Source organism: Chelonia mydas, chromosome 10 (assembly GCF_015237465.2).
Source record: "Chelonia mydas isolate rCheMyd1 chromosome 10, rCheMyd1.pri.v2, whole genome shotgun sequence".
Taxonomy (NCBI): domain Eukaryota; kingdom Metazoa; phylum Chordata; order Testudines; family Cheloniidae; genus Chelonia; species Chelonia mydas.
Genome location: NC_051250.2, coordinates 12469974 through 12494310, shown reverse-complemented (window position 1 = coordinate 12494310; position 24337 = coordinate 12469974). Strand labels below are relative to the sequence as shown.

At 46.1% G+C, this 24337-nt stretch overlaps 1 protein-coding gene across 1 annotated transcript in view; it reads left to right on the top strand.

Moving 5' to 3' along the window:
- The window catches only part of ELFN1 (extracellular leucine rich repeat and fibronectin type III domain containing 1), a 236678-nt gene that overhangs the window by 1264 nt on the left and 211077 nt on the right, over window positions 1-24337 (top strand). Inside the window, exons 2-4 of the mRNA XM_037910546.2 lie at window positions 593-674; window positions 3343-3530; window positions 4060-4216. The gene's annotated coding sequence lies outside the window, so the exon portion shown is untranslated. The remainder of the gene's footprint in view (window positions 1-592; window positions 675-3342; window positions 3531-4059; window positions 4217-24337) is intronic.

The window sequence follows — 24337 nt, the reverse complement described above, 5'->3', positions numbered from 1 at the left end:
GCACCCCCTCCAGGTCCCACCGGCCCCATACACAGGGAAGGCCCTGCAGAACCCTGCTCACCCCGTTCCCCATGGCCTCACTGAGCGGGGCAGACCCTTCCACACCCAGCACACCTTGTACCACTCCACACCCCTGCCCTATACAACTAAGTAGGCCCCTTTTCAACCAACTCATTCTTTACTTCCTGCAGTCCTACACACCATTATAGACACTCATCATACCCCAAGGCAAATGGGGAGGAACCCCAGCTAACCTGACAGCCACAGCCCCATCTCTGGCTTGCCTTGCCCAGTGCCTATGAGGGAGGGTGGTGAGAAGGAAGAGGTCTCTGAGCCAACAGATTCTATCCCTCTGAATATAGGCACAGCACTTTCTCCCGAGCCTGCTTTCCAGCCTGGCAAGCCAGCTTTGGTAGCTGCCCTGACCCAACTGTTGAAATGCTGATGTTCCTTGTCATTTAAACATCTCTAAGGCATCATCTGTATAAACTCCAAGGACATTCTGAAATGGCCTTGACTTCCTTTTGAGCTACCTTCTGCGTGTTTTAAGTTCTTTAATTGCTCTCTTGGGATGTTTTCATCTATTCACTAGGTACAGCAAAACTCATGCTGCAGAAAAGTCACCTGCTCTCTCCAAAGAATGCCAGCTTCCCATTGGTGACCAGAATGTGAAGGTCTGTGTGGAGAGATGGAGGTTGGGATAAGGTGAATCTTAGCCCCAAAGCAGAGAACAGCAATTCGGAAATGGCTTGGTTCCCTGTTTGCATATGGGGTTCTGAGCATCCCCGGCTCTTCTCTTAGCATGTGGGCACCCAAAATGTTAAAGGTCTGACTGAAATTGGCAAACAAGAAGGAACTCAAAACCAGGCCTCTCACATTTGAGTGGAAGGGATTCTTCTTTGTTGTAAGTCCAATGCTCCGTAGTGTTTGCATCCTTGGCTGTGTACATTGTTATGGCTGTTTCCTGTAGATTTGAATGAGTCATTCTGGATGGCAGGGTCTCTCTTTTGGCCACGGAACTCTTTGGGAATGTTTTCAGATGTAGGATGCTGGGCAGAGTAAGGGATCAGGCCACAAATTGGGTAAATCCTGCCTTTTGGCTTGTCATGGTAGCATGGCTAATGTTATAATTATGTATTATTTGCATTATTGTAGTGCCTAGGGGGTCTCAGAGTATGATCCTGTAATGCAAACAGTTACATCCTTTTCAGCAGTTCCACATTCTTCTTCATGTGCCCTAATTCATTTTTTAACCAAAAACCTAATTTAAAGTAGCTTGTCTAGAGTGGCAGTGTGGCCGAATGGGTAGAGCCCTGGACTGGTTCTGTTCCCAGGCCCGACAGGTGACCTTGGGCACTTACATTCACCACTCTATGTCTCAGTTTCCCCATCTGTAAAATGTGGATATATGATTCAACCTCCTTTGTAAAGGGCTTTGAGATCTACTGCTGAAAAGCCCTAGATAAGAGTGGGGTATTATTGATTGACAGCTACCACACACAGATTTCATGATAGAAAACAAAGACATTGGTTTGACAGTGCAAAAAAAGAAATACTAAAAATGTAATACATATATAATAAACATCTTAAAAACTTCAGTTTCTTTTTGTTTTCCCCAAATTCTTGACCTTTGCTCAGCCCAGAATAACATTTTTGGCCTAGATACACATCCCTAAAAATTAGGATTTCTTAAAGAATATCCAATGCAACCTTCAGCACTGCTGTATGTAATACTATGAATTATATAAAGCTATATATAATGCTAAAATAAATGTCCCCCAAACCTTTATTTCCATTTCCCCCCTCACATCCTGCCCTCCTACCACACACACCAATCTTGGCAACAAGAATTCTGAATTTCAGATCATCTGACCAGACATCTTCTTTTTAAAGGCCTAGTGTTCTGAATTGTTTTTGCATGAAAAGTTTAAATGAAACTTTGAATGAATTTAACTGTTAGTCATAGCGTTGAGAGTGCCTTAATAGACCTCCAGAGGGCAACAGAGTTCCATGGAAAGGCTCCAAACAGACTAAAGTTGCTGCCTTTGCTTGATACGCAGAAGGGGGAGTCTTGATACCTTATCATCTGGCAAATCCCCTGTTTTCCAGCCCTGTGAAGAACTGACATTTCTCTCCTGTTTACTACAAGCATTCAAGGGGTTGCCTGTGTGACTGAGATAATGGCAGCTGCTATCAATAGGTCCTCCTACCACCTCAAGAATGAAGTTTATTTCCACTATACCTTCCTTGGAGGAGAATTTCATCTTATGAAAATAAAGGGCTAGAACCTTCCTGGCATCCTTTTTTTGCTGTGTCCCTACTAACCTCTCTGGTCTCCTTTGTACATGGCTGGAGGACAGGGGGATCCATTTGATCTCAGGTCATAGGGAAACATCACTCCTACCTGCACCTGGGGGACAAGCATTACTGTAGGAAGTAGCAGCCGTGTTAGTCTGTATTCACAAAAAGAAAAGGAGTACTTGTGGCACCTTAGAGGTGCCACAAGTACTCCTTTTCTTTTTGTAGGAAGTAGGGAAACTTTTACCCCTTGAATCAAATGTTAATGCCACCCTGTCCAGGGCCTGTGGAAAGTCTCCGAGTATAACAACCTGTGACTGCATACTGGCAGACACCAGCAGGTGTTTGAACCTTGCATCTTCAGCACCAAAACCCCATAATCCCTTGTCATGTATCCTAAAGAAGTATCTGTCAGTAAGTAGCAGGCTCTTTTTCTTGATGTGAGCCAGCCACTACAGGGAGACTTAACATACACCAAGCCAGTGTTGAGAGAGAATTGTGAGTTTTCTCCGGCTCTTTGCCTGTCATCCTGCCTGCACTTGGGTAGCTTTGGTGCTGACAGGGATACTTGTCTCCACAGATGATACTTTGCACTTGTATATCACTTTTCATCCAAAAATTTCCAACCACTTCATGAACATTAGCGAATTAACCTTCAGAAGCACCCCTATGAGGCAGGAAATTAGTACTTCTATTGTACAGAGTGGGAAACCAAAGCACAGAGACATTCAGCAATTCACATAAGTCATTTACAGAGGCTAAGATAGAATCCAGGAGTCCCTCCCTCCTTCCAGTTTCCTGCTCTAATTACTGAAGAAATATGTACCACTGTCTCTGAGACTGTAGAGAATTGGTGAGACTGCTGCCCCGTACTCCCCCAGGGAAAACTGCCCACATATTGTAGTTTTACATACAGTATTTGTTATTATTTATCTGAATAATTTCTTCTCAGGGTAATTCTTTTTAAAACAATTAAGTGTCTGTGTGCTTTTGGATTGGAAGAGAGCTGCTTTTGATTATAATTTATTGTTTGTATTACTGTAGTGCCTCAAAGCCCTTGATGATCATCTCTCTGTTTATATGAAGTGGTATGCAACCTCATGGAGCAGACACCCAGGCTCCAAAGCGCCTTAACGTTTATTCCCCCTTCACTAGAAAACTACGCACCTGATGTTTCAGGACAACCATTAATAATCCCTGCTCTTGAGGGAGCCTCGCTATCAAAGCGTCTGGTTGGTTTATTAGTTTACTGTTTATTAGTTTACAGGTTATTACTTCTGTGGTTTAGATTTCTGTCTTGTATTTCTGTGCTGCAGAATATAGACTATGGGCCAGAACCTCAGCTGTGACTGAGCCCTGCTCTGCAAAACGGAAGAGTGGGGAGAGGAATTACTCTGCCCCCATGATCCTGAGGCTGTTTGGGGGTGGTTTGGGCCCCTGGCATAGATAAGTTAATGGGTGGAACACTCCTATGATACCTTTCTGCTGGCCAAGGAGTGCCCAAGTGCTCTGTTCATCAGCTTGGTATTCAGAGATTCCCTTAGGCCAAGGGAATCCCCCACTTCCCAGTTAGGAAGCTTTCTGGCTACCCCATGCTGCTTGAGCACTGCAAAGCAGCCAGAGGAGGAGCCAAGGAGGGCCCAATGATTTTTCCAAGATGATTCATTCTCCAACAGTTGGTTTGTGTTGTGGGTGTGGTATTTTTCTGATCTGGGAATGCAAACAAAGCCTAAGGGCTGCCTTCTTCCTTTTAAATAACAGCTTGTGACCATCATTCTTGCTGAACAAACAGGGATCCCCTTATTTTTCTCATTTTGAGCCCACCTATGGCCTTTCTCCTGTGAGCAGTGCTGGAGGGCAGCAGAGTTGTGATAACCAATTGAAGCTGGCCGGAGGCTATTGGTGTGGGGCAGACATGGTGAGTATACTTCATAGCACTCCCTTCACCTGCTGAGGAAAGTAGTGGAGGGCACGCTTCATGGCAACTACTGCCAGAGGCTAGCAGGCATATGGAGAGTGGGGCCCTGCCATACCCCCAGCCCAACTGGTCATGTCTCCCTGGGGCAATGGAGCACTCTGCACACATCATACACAGAGGATGGCAACCGCCTGGAGCCAGTGGGAGGTCCAACTGTGGAGGAATAGGCCCTTTATGTCACTGAGGCCTCTGGTGACCGAAGCCCCAACACGGTCCAGGAGAAGAGAGCTGGTAGAATTCAAGCTCTTATCAGGGCCCACTGAGGCCAGGGTCAAATGGGACTGTGGATGTGGAATTGGGCTGACACTGGCCAGTGAGTTGTGTGTGTGAGATGTGGCACCTCATGTGGTCACACAGGTTGCATAGGCCCAAGGCTGCCCCAAGCAGTGTTTAGTTTCTCAAAGATAGTGGCCAAAAGGCACAGTAAATCCCACAGGCATCTAACGTGGGGGTGATGGGCCCTGGCATTGATTTGACTTGGTAGCATGTACAGGATCCAGCTGGGGTACAGGGAACCCACCTGGAGGATACGTTCTAGTGGCAAAATGCTGGCTCCATGAAAGCCAATGGCAAAACTGCCATTGACCTCCATGGGGCCAGGATTCCAGGTTAGCAATATTGAGGTATCCAGGTCTTAGTGTAACCATGACCTTTTATGCACATGTGCATGGGGGGGTGTCTCTGTGCTCACTGGAGAAAGGAAGGTTGATGTGATGCCATCTTGTTAAACTTTTCTTGGAAATTAGGTTTGAATTCTCCACCAGTAAATCTATAGCATGTTTTTATTTTCTCTTCTGTGCCTGTAAAAAGTGACCCCTCACCCCTATTCTGTGCTTATGTGTGTTCCTTTGTTTCTCCGGGCGACTCTGGGGTGCACTGCTGCTGTTGTTACTAATATGATGTGACCCTCCTTTCCAGGTTCTAGAAGAGCACTTTAGAAGAGGTTTGACCTAAACCCTGAGATCAGAGAAGAGCACTGGGGTATTAGATTTAAACTTGCTAAATTGAATTAAGCCTCCCACCAAATGATTGTGGCCTGCTCCAGTCCTTCTAATCTTCTTCCGAATTTAGGATAATTTGTTTAGTTGTGCTGATCAGCTGGAGGTTAATTCAATTGGACTTCAGTTATTTATTCATGCCCGGATTTGCTAAGTGTCACATTAGATACATGAGGTCTCCATTACAGTTATGAGACAGCTTCATTAGTGTGACAGAGATTCCATCTGGATCACTTCTTCCTTTCAGTCCAGTGACTGGCTGTCAGAGCTCTCTCTAGTGGGAGGAATCCTTACAGCTTTCCACTTTCATTTGTATCATAAAGGGATACGGTTGGTTATTGTGCATTGATTATAGCAAAAACACACTTCTGTATGCTGATTGGCTGGGAAGGTCTCACCAATAGTCTGAGAAACCTCAGTAATTTTCTAGCTCTACATTTGAAACTGAGAGCATAGTTGAAAAAACTAAAAGCAAATATCTTATAAAAGCAATTTATTAATAACATAGGCTTGTATAGCGCCTTTCATCTCAAAGACTCCCATGGTGATTTAGGGATCACTTTATTCACCAGTGAAATGCAGTCACTTCTGGGGTGGAACATAGTATCGGTTTAACAGTGCACAGCAATACTACACACACATTTAGGACAAAACTGAAGGAGAATACTGTAGCTAGCTGAAACTGCTGGAGGAATTCAGGTTGGCAGAATGTGGTTGCTCACATTGGAATGTGGTCAGGACACCTGGATTAACTCTTGCAAAATGTGTCACTCAATTACAAGTGTTTGGGTAACCTTGGATGTAGGTTTTATCCAAAAGCATGTTCCCCTAGCAACACAACCCTCTCGTTATCATGATGGGACATTGGTTCAGAGATGAGTCAGTGAATTTTGTCATTGTCTTCAATGGACCAGAGTCAGATCTTTAGAGGAAAGAGCACCACCACTTGAATCACTAACAGAACCTGAAGAAAAGAAAAACACCTCCCTGATTAGCTTTTAATGCTACAGAAAATATTGTGATTATGTCTCCCAATCGTACACTGCAAGTAAAGGCCAACAGATTCACTTTTATGTAGCTTGTGGGAGAGGGGCTTAGGGATCGACTGGTGGGACAAGCGTGCATTATAGAGAAGGCCCTGGGTCAGATTCTGTTCTGACTTACACTAGAGTGGAGTAATTCTGTTGACGTCAATGCATGAACTCCAGATTTACCCCAATGAAAACACAATTTGGCCTCCTGTCTATATTCCCTCCCCCCCCACCATGTCTTTTTCCTATCAATCCTCGAGTATCTGTGTTATTGGCTGGTCAGGATGACACCATCAAGCATTAGCACAGGCCCTAGATACTGCTTCCAGCAGTCCTGATGATTAATGGCATTATTCATCATCATATCTTCTCTTTGTCTCTATTTTTCAATTAAATTGTAAACCTGTGCTGAGGATCAGTCATTAGCTTTCAAGGAGTGAGAAATGTTCCCTCACGTTTGGCCTCCTTCAGAAAACACTGTCGCGGCTACACACCGTGAAATATGGTTTCAAACAGAACAATGCTCCAGAAAGCAGCTGGGACCCACATTACAACTCAGCCTGCTTTTTAGAAAGTTTATTTGTTATTGATTTGGAAGCCAAGTTAGTGCTTGTGAAAGGAGATTTCTGTTTGTCTCCAGGACAAGTATGTCTTTTGGCATCTGCAGTGCAAGCTTCCCTGAGCAGGAGGAAAGAGGGTAGTGCAGTGTCCATCTTTGTCATAAAGTAAGAAGCTGGCCCTTTGAGGGGGAGGGGTTGGGACTCAGCTGCACCTATGCCAGGCTTGTTCCCAGGTGAAAGGAATGAGTCCAGGGATCACATGATGGGAGCAGGTGACTCAGAATCAGGCCTGCTGGGAGTTATAAAGAGCAAGCCTGTGCCCGTTTAGGGTGTTTTTCCCTAGCTCTAGTGTTAAAAAGCTGGAGGAGTGCTACCTGCAGGAGTTGGTGAGGAAGGCGGGTGTTTAGAGTGCCCCCTGGGAAGACGGCAGGTGAAGACTCTTTAAAGCTCCCAAGTAGAAGCCCTCGCTCTGGTAGTCTTGAAAAGGACTGAGAGTCAATGGAGGGAAGCTGATGCAATAGCTAGCCCTGAAGCCAGATCAGGTAGGTTCCTGCTACAATCACTGCTATAAGTGCTGGCCTGTCTGGTGAGGTTGCAACCAGGCTGCTAACTGTGGTGATGGATTTTTGTTAGGGAGACTCTTATGAACTACTGGACTGAGACCACCAATCCATTTCACAGAGACCACCTGATAGAAATGACTCTCTGTGCTGGAATGGATTTGGTGAGCTAAAGGTGCATAGCTCCATTTTCAGTATCAGTCCTGAGTCATCCACTCCCCTTTGTGAAGAAACCCCTGGAAATGAGGGGCTCCGACAAGCCTTCCCACGTTGCTCTCTGAATGCATTTCTGCTCTGATCTCTGCCACGCCCTGCTGTTTCACTCTTAGGCCCCTACACAATCCTGACCTAAATCTTCCTAGCTGTAGAAGAGTCTGGTTTTGCCATTGACTTGAATGGGAAGAGGCTCCAAGCAGTGAACCACCCCTGATAATCACACCAGCATGTGATGTGATTTGGACTGTGGTATGACCGCTTGAGTCTAGGCTGAGACCGCCAAACCTGCAGCCTGATATGAAGCCAGGTCTCCAGAGGTGAAAGACCAGTGTAGGAGCCCCCTGCATCCCTGAATGCAGCTCTTCTCTTGGGGACTAGAACATCCCTGGCAGTGAGAAAGGAGCAGGAAAGCAAGATAGAGACCTGGGATAACTAGGAGGGCATTGGTGTGTTTGTGCAAGAGGGAATGCTTATGAAGAACCCACACACCCCTCCCCTATTTATGAAGCTGCGCCAGGGAGCTTGTTGATGAAGTTTATTTTGCTGCTTATCTCTGAAGTAGAGGGCAAAATCCACTCTGGTTTTAACCCCATGGATTTCACTGCAGTTACCTTAGAGACGTATTTGGCCCAGGCTGTCTAATACATGAAGCTATTACCCATCCTATTTGGAGCCAGAGACTTCCTAGATTCTTCTTCTTTCACTGTGGGAGCTACTGAGCGTCTCCTTTTCCTCCAGTCCAGTCTCCTGTTCCTCTTCTGCAGCATCTCTGGCTTGTGTATATGCTAAATTTTGAGTCCCCGAAGAATTCACTTCATTTAATATTCCTCTTCCCTGTCTTCATAATTTTTCATTTGTAGGTTAAGCTGCACCTGGGATTCTCAAAGCTTCCTCTAACTTTACTCTGACTGATCAAACTTTTAAATAAACACTTTCACCTTTTCTCCTCAGCTGTGGGGCTCTATTATCATTCTGGATTTTTAAAAAGCAGCAAACATGGAAACAATCACAGATTGCATTTATCTGTGGAGAAACAGATGGACTCGCATAGAGGATCAGACCTATTACTACACAGACGTAATCTGCATCAGGCACAATGGGCCAAATTCATTCCTCATGTAACTCCACTAGAAATACACTAGGGACGCATATGACCTGCTTGTGCTGTGCCCACAGAGACAGAGCAGGCGGAAATTTGCCGTCAGTTATGTCCATGATGAGTTGATGGAAGCTAGACCGTGTAATTAGGAACAGAATTAAGCACGTGATGTGCAGGCTTAGCATCATTTTACACACATGGTATGTGCTTACGCAATGTCTACCTCATGCATAATCCATGTTTGCATATGTATATCATACAGCCATACTGAATTTAGGCATATATCCTTTCACACACACCTTCCTTCTATGTACAGTATCATCACACACAAGATCACATGCACTGTGGGTAGATACATACAATATCTCACAAACGCAGACAAATACAAACCGATATCTACAGGTATATACCAACACTCATAAAGATCCCCTATGCCCATGTAAACCGTCTCATACAGGGAGGGCCAGAGCCTTGGTTATAGCCAAAATAGAGAATGTAAATCTGTGTGTGAATGTAAGAATGGCCATACTGGGTCAGACCAAAGGTCCATCCAGCCCAGTATCCTGTCTGCCAACAGTGGCCAATGCCAGGTGCCCCAGAGGGAGTGAACCTATCAGGTAATGATCTAGTGATCTCTCTCCTGCCGTCCATCTCCATCCTCTGACACACAGAGGCTGGGGACCCCAATCTTTACCCATCCTGTCTAATAGCCATTAATGGACTTAACCTCCATGAATTTATCTAGTTCTCTTTTGTGGTGGGGACAAAGCTGGTTTAAAACCTTTCTTGGAACAGCTGTGATCCATGTGCTGCTGAGTACATGGCCTTCCCCTTGTGCAGTGTTAGAGCAGCCTTCAGGCTGCTATGAAATGTATGTAGTCCAGGATTGGTATGGCATAGGGGCAAGGGTGGGAGGCCCCAATATTTGCTGGGGGTGTGCGTGGGATGTATACTTCCCTGTTGGCTCTGTGTTGCTGAAAGAACACTGTTGCTGATCTTCCTGGGCTGGTTAAATGGCCTTGGCAGTGCAATGCAAAATGGTAGCACCATGCCCAAGGGGCTAGCTCAGAAGCTCTTCCTTTTGCATAGGAACAGATATATGTGATTTGTACTGCAGTGTGTTCTAGCCAGCACACCCATGAGTCCTTGGGGAAAGCATGCTGCCACCTTTGTACCCTCAAAAAAGCAGGAATCCTTGGCAGGGACCATGTAAGAAGCAGAAGACCTTGGAGTTTAACCTTAGGGGAAGCTGGCACCCTGTACAATTAGTCCTTAGGGAAGGCTGGCTGGTGTCCTTGACGGATAGCTTAAAGGGACAAAGAAGCCCTATTTGGTGGGTAGCCTCCAGGGAAAGCATTGTTGGTAGGTAGCCTTTATGGAAGGCAAGCATTCTGCAATTTGTCTTTAGAGAAGGGAAGCAAGATTCACTAGTAGGGGCAGAATAACCACAGCTGTTTGGATCCTATTCCCAGGGATTGGGTTCCATGGGACTTCCCAGGTACCTATGTGGCTTTAGCAGACCAAAGTAGATTGTTACATGCCCTGTTCTCTGCTCTTCTGGCTCTCTATAGTCTAACTAGGGAGCCAGTCTCCCTTCAGTGTTAATTCACTCATAGCAGGCAGCTGTTGTGAAGGGGAAGGCCTTCCTGAGAGGAGGGGAGGACAACACATCTGGATGGTAGCCCTCCAAGGAAGGTGAAGCAGGAACAACTGGCAGGTAACTCTCAGAGGAATGGAAGCAACCCACCTTGAGGGCTTCTTGCCAAGGGAAAGGAAGCAAGTGGCTCCTAGTGGAAGCAGGTGACATTGGCAGGTAGCTCTGTATGCATAGGCAGCAACAACGAGATTCTGCTCAGAGCTTTGAGTTTTAAATCCTGCTCGTTAATGATGGAGGGCTAAGCTGGTCTGAGGAATGTGTCTGTAAGGTATGAAAATGCTCATCAATCACTGAGCTCAGAGCTCTGAAAATTGGTGATGCAGACACACTGAACAGGAAAAAGAGCAGCCATTTAGAGCAGGAAAGATTAAAGCGCTGTCATTCCACTGACTGTTGGCACATCACAGGGTATCAGGCAGTCAAAGCTGCTCTAGCTTCTGGATACAGTTGAGGAGATGATGTCCCACAGAGCATGCTCAGCCAATGCAGAATACACAGGCACTTTAGGGACTGGAATCCATTTTTAAAAGTACTTGGAAGATTTCCGCCCCCCCCCCCCCCCCCCCCCCCCCCGTCCATTTGTATATTTCAGGCTGGGTTAATTGTGTGACAGGGGAAATATTTCCCTCTTCTCCTTTCTGCCTCCCCCCCTTCCACTTTTTCATCAGTCTTGCCACAATCTTCTCCATATTATTCAATTAAATAAAGAATTAAATACATTAAAATGGAATCTTGTATCTCATGGGTAAAGAAAATCTTGCACTCAAAAACAAAATAAATGACTAAAGTCTGGAATTCAGTCAAATCCTCCCAGGAAAAGGATCCAAAATATCTTTCCAATAAAAAAATATTTCGACACCATAAATATAAGACCAAATTTTCCTGTACAATCCCACTAGAGTGACACACAATGTATCAGAAGAAAATTTGGACCTTGCTTCGTACCAGCTGCCCCCCCAAGAGCTCAACAGACACTCTAGATTTGAAATCGTTTAATTTCCAGTTGTTGCATGAAATCAGTTCGACACTCTTCCACCAGCCAATGGAGGATTTTAATATGCTTTTGGTTATATAATGTGGCATCCATGTCCTAAATCTTGTCCTGCGCAGCCAGTGAGTAGGCAAGCATTTACAGAGTCATAGGGGAGACTGCAGATATGGGGGAGGGAAGAATCCCAGTTTGCACCGACTGTGGAAAAGGGCAGGGGGTGTGCTCTGCAGGGAAAGCTGCCAGTGGATCAATGTAGTCCTTACACAGTTGGTGAATTCTGGTTGTCCGTGCTCAGCAGCAGGATCTCTAGACTGCTAGGTCAGCACTTCCACCCTTGTCTCTAATTCAGTACCCAAATGCATGGGCTGACTTCCAGGAGTGGTGGGCACCCAGAATTCCAGTTAGGCATCTGTTCCTTTGCAAAGCTTATCTGCTCAGTCAACAGCTGATTCCTTTCCCTGGATGCTCTGAATTTCTTCTGCGGGACACTAGGATGAAGTTTGCAGACAATACCAAGATGGGAGAGGTTGCAAGTGTTTTGGAGGATAGGATTAAAATTCAAAATGATCTGGACAAATTGGAGAAATGGTCTGAAGTAAATAGGATGAAATGCAATAAGGACAAATGCAAAGTACACCATTTAGGAAGGAACAATCAATGCCCATGCACAAAATGGGAAATGACTGCCTAGGAAGGAGTACTGCGGAAAGGGATCTGAGGGTCATAGTGGATCACAAGCTAAATATGAGTCAACGGTATAATGCTGTGGCAAAAATAGCAAATGTCATTCTGGAACGTATTAGCGGAAGTATTGTAAGCAAGACACGAGGTAATTCTTCTGCTCTACTCTGTGCTGATATGGTCTCAACTGGAGTATTGTGTCCAGTTCTGGGTGCCACATTTCAGGAAAGATGTGGGCAAATTGGAGAAAGTCCAGAGGAGAGCAACAAAAATGATTAAAGGTCTAGAAAACATGATCTGTCAGGGAAGATTGAAACCATTGGGTTTGTTTAGTATGGAGAAGAGAAGACAGAGGGGACATAACCTTTTATGTACTTGAAAACTGTTGTTACAAGAAGGAGGGGGAAAATTGTTTTTGCTAACCTCTGAGGATAGGACAAGAAGCAATGGGCATAAATTACAGCAAGCGAGGTTTAGGTTGAACATTAGGAAAAACTTCCTAACTGTCAGGGTGGTTAAGCACTGGAATAAATTGCCTAGGGAGGTTGTGGAATCTCCATCACTGGAGATTTTTAAGAACAGATTAGACAAACACCTGTCAGGGATGGTCTGGATAATAATTAGCTCTGCCATGAGTGCAGTGGACTGGACTAGATGACCTCTTGCAGTCTCTTCCAGTCCTATGATTCTCTGAAGCCACCTCCCGCTTACTTAGGCCAGATTGAGCTCAGCCCATGTACAGGAAGATACATGGAGTCAGGGAGTTGTAAGGACACCACCCCGTGCAAGGCACAGGCATAACTGTAGTCCCTGCCCAAATGCTTCCTACTAGTTCTCCCTAAAGGAGCCTGGTGGCCCAAGGCATAGGCTGGGCCACATCCTCACCTTCTCTTTTGCAATGGCTTGCAGAGCTGAGCATGTTGGATGGATCTGGCAGCCCCATCCAAAGAGATGGTGTATGGTACACGTTCCTGTTTCCACCAGGGAGCAATGGTGTCACCTGAGGGACTATCCTTGCCAGCGTACTCCTGGGGTGGTGGATCTCTGCTGCCCTCAGCACAGTCCAATGCCTAAATAGTACAGAGCAGCCAACAAATCACATAAAGGAATGCCACATACCTGAGGGCTGTGCATGCAGGAGGGGAACTTTGGCGAAGAACCTGTCACCTTAACAGTGCAGCTTAAAGGCCATCAAAATCCATAGGGCAGCCAGCTGCAGAGGGAGAGGTTTGCTTGAAACATGAACAAGAAAATATATTTTGGGGCAAGTAGGATGGAAACTGCAAGTGCTAAGAAAATAAAATGAGCAAGCTGAATTTGTGAATTACTAACTTATCAAGTAGGAGCTGTGGATCTGCCAGGAAATACAAGCTATGCTATATTACCAGGTTGTATTGTACATTTGGAACAACAGGGATCATGCTTGTTTGAAATTAAGACTAACCCAGAGGTGGTGAAAATCTACCATTGCATCACATAGTTGAGAGACAGACCATTTCTATTTGACATTAATCAATACGTGTGCACCTCTTCTAATTGAGTCGGTCCAGCCTTTCTCCAGGATCTGACAACAACAACCTAGCTCCTTTTCCCCTGGGCAGATGTGATTGCCTTGCTGCAGTAAGTATAGAAAACACTGTATATCAATCTGATTTCTCCCGAACATCTGTGCACAAATTGCATTGGGTACAGAGCTGTAGTATGTCCAGGCAGGATACTCCGGTAGCTACCTTTGCTGTGTGATCTTGAGTAAGATACTTAAGGCTAGATTTTTTTTTTTTTCCAAGTTCACGCTACCCACAGCTGGGGCCACGTTCTGAAAAGGGCTGAGCTCTCATTCAGATGCTTAAATAAGGGGCTGACTTTCCGAAATGTTCCGAATCCAACCGCTTCCATTGTGACCCAGACAGCCTGATATTCAAGAGTGTGTCACCCAACATGCTGAGCTGTTCTGAAAGTTGGAACATGTATTCTGGTGCCTGAGAGATGCACCCCTTTGAAAACTCTGCTCTCAGGCAAGCTGACATGGACAGAGGTTATCAGTAAAATTAGGATAAAAAAACCAACCTTGCAGAAGGCATTGTGGGGATTACTTAACTAATGTTTGTAAAGTGCTTTGAGAGCCTCAGATTAAAGCACTCTAGATGTGCAAAATGAGTGGTGTTTAACTCTGGATTCTCACTCACATACACAGGCTTGAAGTGGTGGCCAGATTGAAGATCAGGATATCTTACTGCAGGGAAAATGGTGGGATTTTAATCTGACTTCCTCTATTACCTGGAGTCTGGTCTCTTAATAACTCTGTTATTATAGGGTCCAGCTCTTTTTCTTTTTTCCCTTTGTCAGAAATAAGATTCAAATTTTCTGGATGTGACTCTCCTGCCTGAGGTTTCTCAGTCTGTGCGGTGGGATATTATGAAATCTTCCCTCCAAGGCAGAGTGGTGAGAGGAAATATACCAGGGAAGCTGTAACTCGTGCAGAAATTGCAATTAAAGATCAGGAGCTGAAGCTGCTGTTACAAAAGGCCCAGAGGTGTTTAAAGACTCCAGGCAGAAAGGCAAAAGCACAGACCTTTTAACCACTGAGAAGGCTCAACGGGGTTCTAGACATTAAAGATCTGGAATGTGTGAATGAGGGCCACAGGGCTGAGCTGCTCTCAACATTCAAGCGAGGAGCTACAGTGTAGTTTCTGAGCTGGAAATGGCTGAATAGAATGTACAGCAGATTTGAGGCTCATCAGTGGGGACTTTGTTAAACTTTAAAAATTGCTGCATTCTTCTGAACCTGTGAGGCTGGTGGAATATTTAATGATTTTCTGGAAGGGCTGAATCTGAATGAAGGAAATGAGGAGGGAAATACTTGACTCTCCTACTACCGTGAATGAGCTTAAAGAGGCTGCTAGGTCCCTGTCATCATGAAAAGCTCCTTGTTTTGATGGGAGCCTTAATGGGTTTTTCAAAAGACTCTTTGAATGCCTCTCCCTGCTCTATTGGAAACGGTTATTTTTGAAACTGGAACGTTGCCACCTCTCTTTCTGTTCAATACTTTATTCAAAAATAACCTCAATTACATTTTCCCAACGTTCAGAGCAGCTCTGGTTACACTGGAAACCGAAGCCAGCGCTGCCCACACAGACACTAGGTGAAAGGCTCTCCAAAAGGCGAAACTCTATGACTGGGGAGTAGAAAATCCGCTCTTGCTGCAAGTTTAAGGCCCATGCAAAAGACTGAGCAGCCCATTTGTAAGAGGGGACCATTTCTATCTTATCTCCCTGGGGCTCCACAGGCTGTACCCATTGTCACAGTAGCCAGGGTGTCAATGATTTGATGCTGCAGTGATCTACCTAATATTCTGGAAAATTAAACGAAAATGGGTGTAAGCTGCAAACTTTGCCTGAGGATCTGGATCTGACCTTCCTAGAGCTTGGAAATGTTCAGGTCCAGAACGTGTGTTTGGCCCCCATCTCTAGGATAAACATCCAGTCTCTCCTGTACACCTTTCCTTAACTGCCTCTCCTGGAACAGCTTGACAGGGCCTCAGTGTGGAAGGTACCACGTAGCAAGGTGACATGTCCTCACTCCTGCCAAGAAAGGGGGATCTTCCAACCAGGCCCAGTCCTGCTCCCACTGAGAGATCTGCCACCTACTTCAATGTGTGCAGTGTGAGGCCCACCATGTGGACTGGAGCTAAGGCTCGGTCTACACTACCAACTTATGTCAGTATAGCTAGGTTGCTTGGGGTGCGGATTTTCCACGCCCCTGCGTGATGTAGTTATACTGACCTAACCCCCAGTGCAGACAGCGCTATGTCCATGGGAGGCCTTCTCCTGTTGCCATAGCTACTGCCTCTAGTAGAGATGGAGTACCTATGCCAGCAGGAGAAGCTCTCCCGTCGGCGTAGGTAGCATCTTCACTGAGCACTACAGCAGTGCCACTGTGCCAGTGCAGCACTGTAAGTGTAGACAAGCCCCAAACCATTGCTCTTCGCTAGTCAGAACAGAGACCAAACACCATAACCCAACAAAACATACAAACCATTAGGCTGATTTTAAAAAGCATCAAGGCCGCAGTACAGTGGTTAATATAGAGCACAGCTAACAAGGGCACAAGCGGGTTTCCAGAGCCCTTAAGTGTGTGCAATGCACCTCATCCTACAATATCATTTGGCCCTTAGTACAAGGAAGATACAAAGTCATGTTCTGATGCCTGAAAAGTCAGTTGCTGTGGACCATTTTCTTTCCTCCTAAAATCGTCTGACTTCTGCAACGGCTAAACTCTTATCTGTCCCCTGCCAAATTCTCTCTAAAGAGGTTTATCCAGCTTTTCCAACATGGCTTAGCATTGTTCATCCAGACCAGCTAGAAATGATCCTTTATTTTGCTAACATAATTAATAGCAATAAGCTGTCCATGGTGATAATGGTATTGATGCTCTAATGCCCTGCAGATAGAGCCTGGATTTAGTGCAAGTTGCATGCTAAGTATGGTGTTACTTGTCTAGCCTGCTCCCTTCCAGAATGATTTCTCTTCTTACAATCCCACATCATGTTCTGGAACCACATCTCCTGCTGCTCATGCTAACTGAGGTATTCTACATTTTAAAAGCATGTTATATATTTTTGGCAAGAGAACGTTCCTATGTGTAACAGAAGCTGAAACTGTTAGACTATTACCATTGCTGTTTAATGTAGCAGGATTAGTTTCTCTAATGCCAAAGCTGGAGATAGGGCTCTTGTAAATATTCCTCTTCCTGGCCAATTTCTTCATCATCTGTACCCATGTTTAAGCTGATTGGCATATGAACTACCACATCACCCAGCTAACATATCAAAATGCCAGACTGTCCTCTGTTAGCCTTCTCCAGTGATTTGGATCAAATACACACGAGAGGTAAGGAAATTTAAAATCCATTCTTTAAAAAAAAAAAAAAAAAAAAAATCCTGTAGCACATGTTTGGTAATATTAGCATGAATATTTATGGTAGGTAATAATTGTCTACGTATTTACGGCACTCGGTAATGCCAGAGCTGGGGAATATGCAGAGTTTATAAACTATCAGGAGAAGAGAGAGCCACAGGGTCTAAGAGAATACAGGATTTATCATGTCTGCACCTGGAGGCATTAAACGTCACGTGCTCCTGACCTCAGATGCTCCATCGTATCTGACAGTTCTATAAATAAGCCCCGGAAAGCTTTTCTATGGCATTCACAGCTATGGTATCTTAGCACCTCGCTGTACAAACTGTCAATGTGGTAGTGCCAGGAATTAAACCCATAGCTCCTGAGAATGGTCCCTTAATCACAGAGAGATGCATCCTCTCACCTGTGTAAGTTGATCTGAAAAAAAGAATGCAAGTACAAAATGGGCAACCAGCCACAGCTGATAGCAATGCTGAAAACGCTGTGGATGGAATAGCTTGGAGTATTCAATGCAATGATGTGGGTAAAAAGGCAAATGCAGTCATGGGATATACAACTAGTGATATTGCATGTAAGACTCAGGAGAGAACTTTTCCCCCGTTACACAGCATTCGACAGATCATTGCTGAACTGCATACAGTTTGGGGCCCTGTACTACAGATAGAATAGAGCAAAACTGGAAACAATAAAGAGCTGCTAGAAGGGAGATTCAAGAGAATTAAATACATGCAGCCTGGAAACATGGAGATGGAGGGGAAGGGAGGGAGAGGAGGAGGAGGATACAATCCTGAGATATATGTATATAAAGGGATGATACAGAGAGGAGATGGAGACATTGTTCTCCTTAATTAGCAACTGATAAGGCTAGAGATAAGGACCTAAACTGGAAGAGGAAAAATTCAATTTAAGTAACAGAAAAGCCCTTTTTAATGGTAAGATCAACCAGGGATTGGAGCCAGCTTTAGAAATAAGCAGTGGAATCCAAATCACTGGAAATACGCCACTTACGGCTTGTTCAGCATGTAGTGGAGATGGTCAAAAGATGATACTGATCAGTGACTGACATTGCTTTTGCACCCCCAGCACTTTACAGACTATGCAGAGGGTTTAACTTCTTCAGCACTGCTCTACAGTTCTCTGGGGTGGAAGTGGCAGCTGTTTAGCAGTGGCCACAATACGCTACAGCCCTTCAGGAAGTAAAATGAAGGTGAATATCTCATCAAAGTGAATGATTAAAGAGACATGGTAGGGGAGGTGATATCTTTTACTGGACCAACTTCTGCTGAAGAAAGAGACAAGCTTTCCAGCTGTAAGCTTGGTCAACACTACATACTTCAGTAGAACTACGTCACTGAGGGGTGTGAAAAATCCATACCGCGGAGCGATGTAGTTATACCGATCTTTACCCCCTGTGTAGACAGCACTATGTCCGCAGGACAGCTTCTCCCACGGACATAGCTACTGCCTCTCATGGAGGTGGAGTTATTAAACTGACGGGAGAGCAGGGGTGAAAGTGAGCTGATGCGGGCCGGTACGGCGTACAGGTAAGAACCTGCACCGGCCCATACCCAGCCCACATTAAAGCGTTGCCGTGGCAGCGCTTTAATGTCCCTGCCCCTTTGGCCTCCCCCGTCGGCGGCCCTGCTGGTAGGGTCCATACCGGCAGGGCTACTGATGGGGGGGTGGGGTGGGGGGAAGGGGCAGCAACGTTAAAGCGCTGCTGCGGCAAAAAAACCCTGCAGCGCTTTAACGTTCCTGCCCCTTTTGGCCCCCCCGGCCGCTGACGGGCGGCGGGGGGAGGGCAAAGGGAGCAGCTGCCCTGGGGCCAGCAATTTAAAAGGGCCTGGGGCTCCGGACGCTGCTGCCACTATGGCAGCAGCGGCGTCCGGAGCCCTGGGCCCTTTAAATCAACACGGGAGCCCTGGGCGGCACGGGCCAGCCGGGCTGGAAGGGCTGGCTGGGGGACGCTGACCCACCAGCCCCACCCCTTTCACCTGAGGCCCCGCCCCTTCCGGGGGCCGGAGCCGCCCCGCCCTGAACCGGTAAGTGGCCTCAGTTACTTTCACTCCCGCGGGAGAGCTGCTCGTGCGGCTGCATCGATGTACCTTTGTTGTGCAGACCTGTCCATGCAGAGCTGCTCTTTAGGTCTGGGAAAGGTCTGCAGAGCAGCACTGCTAAATGCAAGGTGGAACAGATTGTTTAGCATAAGTAGTTAACACATTGTACAGGACCATTCAAGGTGAAATGGCCAATTAACACCTCTGCAGTCATAGGACAAAAAGGGGGAGTCAGTGGGTTACAGATTGTTGTAATAAACCATAAATCCAGTGCCTTTTATTAGGACTATGATCTTTAGTGTCTAGTAAAGTTTAAGCTTCCAGGCTTGTCTTTCGATGGTTTTGTGCAGGGTTCCTTTGAGGTAGAGGACTGAGGGTATGTTTATGCTGTGATAAAACACCTGTCTGGCCTGGGTCAGTGGACTTGGGCTCACGGGGCTATAAAATTGCCGCCTAGACACTTTGGTTGGAGCCTGGGCTTTGGGACCTTCCCCCACCCCAAGAAGTCTCGGAGCCTGGGCTCCAGACCCCCCTATGAAAGTTGGCACTGAAATGTTATAGCCTCACAGCCCAAGCCCCGCGAGCCCAAATCAGCTGACTGGTGCCAGCTGCCGGTGTTTTATTGCAGCATAGACCTGCCCTTAGAGAACAGATATAAAGTGGTCATGAGTGAAAAGTGTTCGCTTGCAAGTGAGATGGTGTCTGTCTTTTATCACTTTTGTGTGTGTGAGCTCATTCAAGAGCATAGTGGTTGTCTGAGTGTCCAACAGTAGTTGTCGGAGTATTAATGCACTGGATGTGGTACACCATGTGTTGTAATAGGCATGTGTAGGATCCATGGATCTTGAAAGGTGTGTTGCAGGGGAGAGGGTGAATTGATCATCATAGCAGTGGAGATATGTCTGCAGGTTTTGTATTTTGTCATGGCCGGATCTGCTGCCACTTTGAGTTCGTGGATCCTGATCTGTGGGGAGCTTGCTTTTGATGATGAGCTTGGCGAGGCTGGGTGGTTGTTTGAAGACCAGTAGAGGGGGTTTGGGAAAGATTTCTTTCAGAATGTGGTCTCCATTGAGTATGGGTTGCTATTGTTTAATGATATACCATATGGGTTCCAGGGTAGGCTGTTGAGTGACAGCTAGGGGTGTCCTATATTGAAGCACGTTCTCTTGGGGTATTTGGGTGGCCTGTTCCATGATGTGATCTACTTTACTGGTGTAGTGTCCTTGTTTGGTGAAGGCAGTTTAAAGTATGTTAAGGTGCATATCTTGGACTTTCTCCTCAGAGCATATTTTGTAGTATCTGAGCATGTGGCTGTAGATAACAGATATGTTGAAGTATTTGGGATGGTTTACAGGATCTGTGTGGGGATTTGTGGGTTTCTTGTACATTGTTGTCCTAGGTTCCATTGTTAAAGCTGATTGTAGTGTCCAGGAAGCTCACACTGGTGCAGAAATGTTCTAGAGGGAGTTTGTTGGATGGGTGGAGGTTGCTGAAATTGTGGAGGAAATCTGAGGGAGTTTAGGTCATCTGTCCAGAAAATGAAAATACCAATGGTTTTGTGGTGTATTTGTCCAGAAATACTTCCTCAAGATGGCCCATGAAGAGATTGGCATGTTATGGCGCCATCCTAATACCCATGGCTGCTCCCATGGTTTGGACAAAGTGTTTGTGTTTGAATGTAAAATTGTTATGGATGAGGATGAAATGAATAAGTGTGGCAATGTGTTTGAGGTGGATCTCTGAGTGTTGTCCATTATCTCAAAGATATCTGAGGCAGGCAGGGATGCCGTCATTGTGAGGGATATTCATGTGCAGCGAGGTGGCAAGGATTGTGTTCTGAGGGAGGCTGTTAATATTGTGGAGTTTTTGGAGAAGTTGGTTGCGTCCTGGAGGTAGTTGCTCCTTTGTGTGGTGAGTGGTTTGAGGATGATTTCTAGAAGTCCTAATATTCTTTTAGTAAGAGTGCCATGGCCACAGATGATGGGTCTGCTTGGTTTCCTTTGTTTGTGTATCTTTAGAAGCCTATCTAAGGTTTCTGGGGTTTGTGAAGCTAAGGTTAGAGTTTCTCTTGGAGTTGTCTGAAGTAGGATTTGATGATATTCTTGGGTTAATTGTGGTGTGGGGTCTTCCCTGAATTCTTTATAATAGGTGGTGTCAGAGTTGTTGGTTGGCCTCGTTAATGTAGTCCTCACCGTGGAGAACAACAATGACACCCCTTCTGTCTGTCTTCTGCTCCTTGCCAAAGAAGTGATTTGGCCCTGGGGCACCATGTTGGCAGAGTCTCCAATCTTCCACTCAAGTGCCAATCCAAACGGAGGTGGTTGAGAATGCCAGATACCAGGAATCCCCACTTCTTGGGCCCACTCAAATGTCTGGGCAAGAGGCTGGAAAGGAGAGGGTTCTCCATTTCGTAGGCCAGTTAATAGAATAGTGTGGAGGTCCTCCCGGAAGACTTCCAGCACTAGGATAGACCGGAATCCTGGAGAGAGAGGGTAGAGAATGTTACTCTAACTTCCTGCCTCACTTCAGCTTGGATTTTCCCACACTTCTCCCCTCAAAGTACTATGGCCTTTGAAAGCTCCAGAGTGCTAAAATATAGAAGACCTGCTACAATACAGTGCGAACAAGTCTCATTTAACTCTACAGGGCTTCTTTTGTGGAGACACATCTCTGAGCACTTCATATTAATGTAACAAAAAAAAAAAATTCAACAACAAACCCATTAATCAATCAGCAGAAACACCATGAAACGTACTATGTAAAAGCCACCATATCGACAAACTGTGATTTCCCCAGGTGAGGTGAAGAAACTAAAGCAGATTCTAGCTCTGATACAATTGCTAACCCGTGGACTTCATCCGCCTGGGTAATGGCAGAATGCACTTTCTCCACGCAATCATAATTGGATCCCTGGCACCTGAAGCAATCCCGTCTCTGAAGAATGAGTGTGAACAAGGGCATCGGGGGTAATTGGCTCAGTGAAATATGAAGGTGTGTGACTGCTCAAAGCCTTGTGAACTAAAATAGAAACCTTTACAATCAGCCCCATGGGGAATGTAGGCTGACAGCAAGAACACAGATCGACTGATATGGCAGTTGACCTTATTTTTGGACTAAGCGTGTGATGGTGTTTACAGTTGTTGATTTAACAGCCAGTTCTCTAAATTTGACTGTTCTGACAGGGCCACCCATCCAGTTAAAGTCCTTTACACCCTTCCCAGGGCAGGGATGGGCATTCTGATCCTGTACAATTCATACCACTGGCTCGATTTCATGATCATCTCAGCCTCACGTACCAACTGCACTAGGCCAGTCGCTGGTCCAGCGGAGAGGAGAGAAAGCTGCTGGTCAGATGCTGTCCTGCAGGGGATAGCTGAGCAGTCCAGAAGCTGATACCAAATGAACCTTATTCTTTAGCACCTGGCCTTGAGGGCTTTTGGTGGTGGTAGCTCACAAAGGGGAGAGCAATAGAAAACTCCCTTTTAAAGCTACATTCCACAATTTGCATTGAAACAGAAACCTCTCAGTCCTTCTGTTCTTGGCTCTCGTTGGTTTTCCTGTCCATCTTGCAAAGCCAGAACTCGCTTGACCTTCACTGGGAGCTTGGGGTGCCCAAGGAAGGCAGGATCAGGTTCATTTCCTGGCCCCTCTTCCATAAACTACAGGATTGGTCTTAAGTGCTCCAACTTACAACTGTGTCAGGGCAGGATATGGGAGCATTGCTGTAGAATACTATAGTAATAGAGGTTATTAGAGTAGCTTTTCTAAAGACCTCTCTTGCTTTTCGGTCCTCCAGTTATCAGTGGGGAAGTGTAGTCCATCTGGAAAGCTTCCTCCTAACCAAGCACTCTACACCCCTGGTTGGGGCCAGCTTCTGTCCCAAGCTACCAAGACCAGCACTAATACCCCTAGCTCCAGTTGCATAATTGCATTTGTCACATGTCCGTGACTTGTTAAGGGGGTCTCAGTTTTTCCTGTTGCCAGCAAGCCTACATGAACTGAGCCTCATTTGCAACAGGGGCCCTCAGGGAAAGCAGGGACATCCATGCATGTAAATCCTTCAGTTCCACAGCAAAATCTCTGCCTGACCCAGCAATTAGTGGCAGGGGAGAGCAGGAGCATCCGCTCATGAGTGTCTCCGATATCCATCGCATGTAGGAGGGGAGGTGGGAGGTCGGAGACCTTAAAGGAACCCGACCAACTGCTGATTCACTGTTTTATGTTAATTGTTTTTACTGTCATTTCTACTTAGGGCGTGATGTATCCACTAGTTTTTTGGATTGTCAGATACTAAATAACATGTCTTCAATTTCATCTGATACTGACTGTACAGCGGGGTAATAAGATGTGCCACACCATCCGTTGGAAACAGCTGATTCCGGTAGCGTTTTCAAAGCAAAGGGCAGATCCTTGTCTCAGGTTCATTGAGATTTACACAGATGTGTGCAGCAGCTGTGTGGCAGATCCAAATGGTGTAAATAAGATCCGTATCTAGCCCACACTCATTGCCAGTGTCCCTGGAGCGCTGCTAGGGTGTGTGGTGGGTCAACTTTCTCTGCTTAATGCACCTGATGCCATGGCAGAAGGAGGGGATGCAGGGAGCAGCCTGACTCTGCAAAGGCCACACACAATCTGGCTGGAGCCTGTGGCTGGGGTAGGTAGGTTGTTGAGATGTTAAAGGGCCAAATCATTTCTGCACCTGAGCAGAGCTCTGTGTGAAGTCTCAGGGAGTGTATCCATGCAGGTGGCTTTGCACCTCCTCTGTGCTGAAGCTGCCAGGGCTAGATCAGCCCCAGCGAGGGTTAGAGCATTCGTCAGGGCTGCCCAGACTTGCAGCATTACACACTGGGGCGTAGGAATACCTTGGTCATATCCCACCCTATCATCCAGTGGGGGCTGTTGCCATGGTCATCCCAGACAGGGATGAAATTCCACTGGAGTCTCTATGGCTACTTTAAAGCAGTAGCCCAGGGTAAAGTGACTACTGTGCAACGCTGAACTTGGCCCTGTGCACCCAGCCCTCTACCCACTGCATGCTCAGAGCTCCCACAGCATTCAGAGGGGCCTCAGGAATGGGCCCCATAGGCTTGCTTTTTCACCAGTTTCAGAAACAAAGGCCATTCGTTTGTCAGATACACTGCCACCATTCCAGCTACTGGAACAAACCCACCTGCCCGGGACCCTCCTCTCTGTCCTGGTGTTGTAGGCTGTGGTCATTTAGAAGTTCCCAGCAGCAGGGATGGATCCCAGATCCTCGGGCCTATCAGCACAGATCCCTACCACTTCCACTGA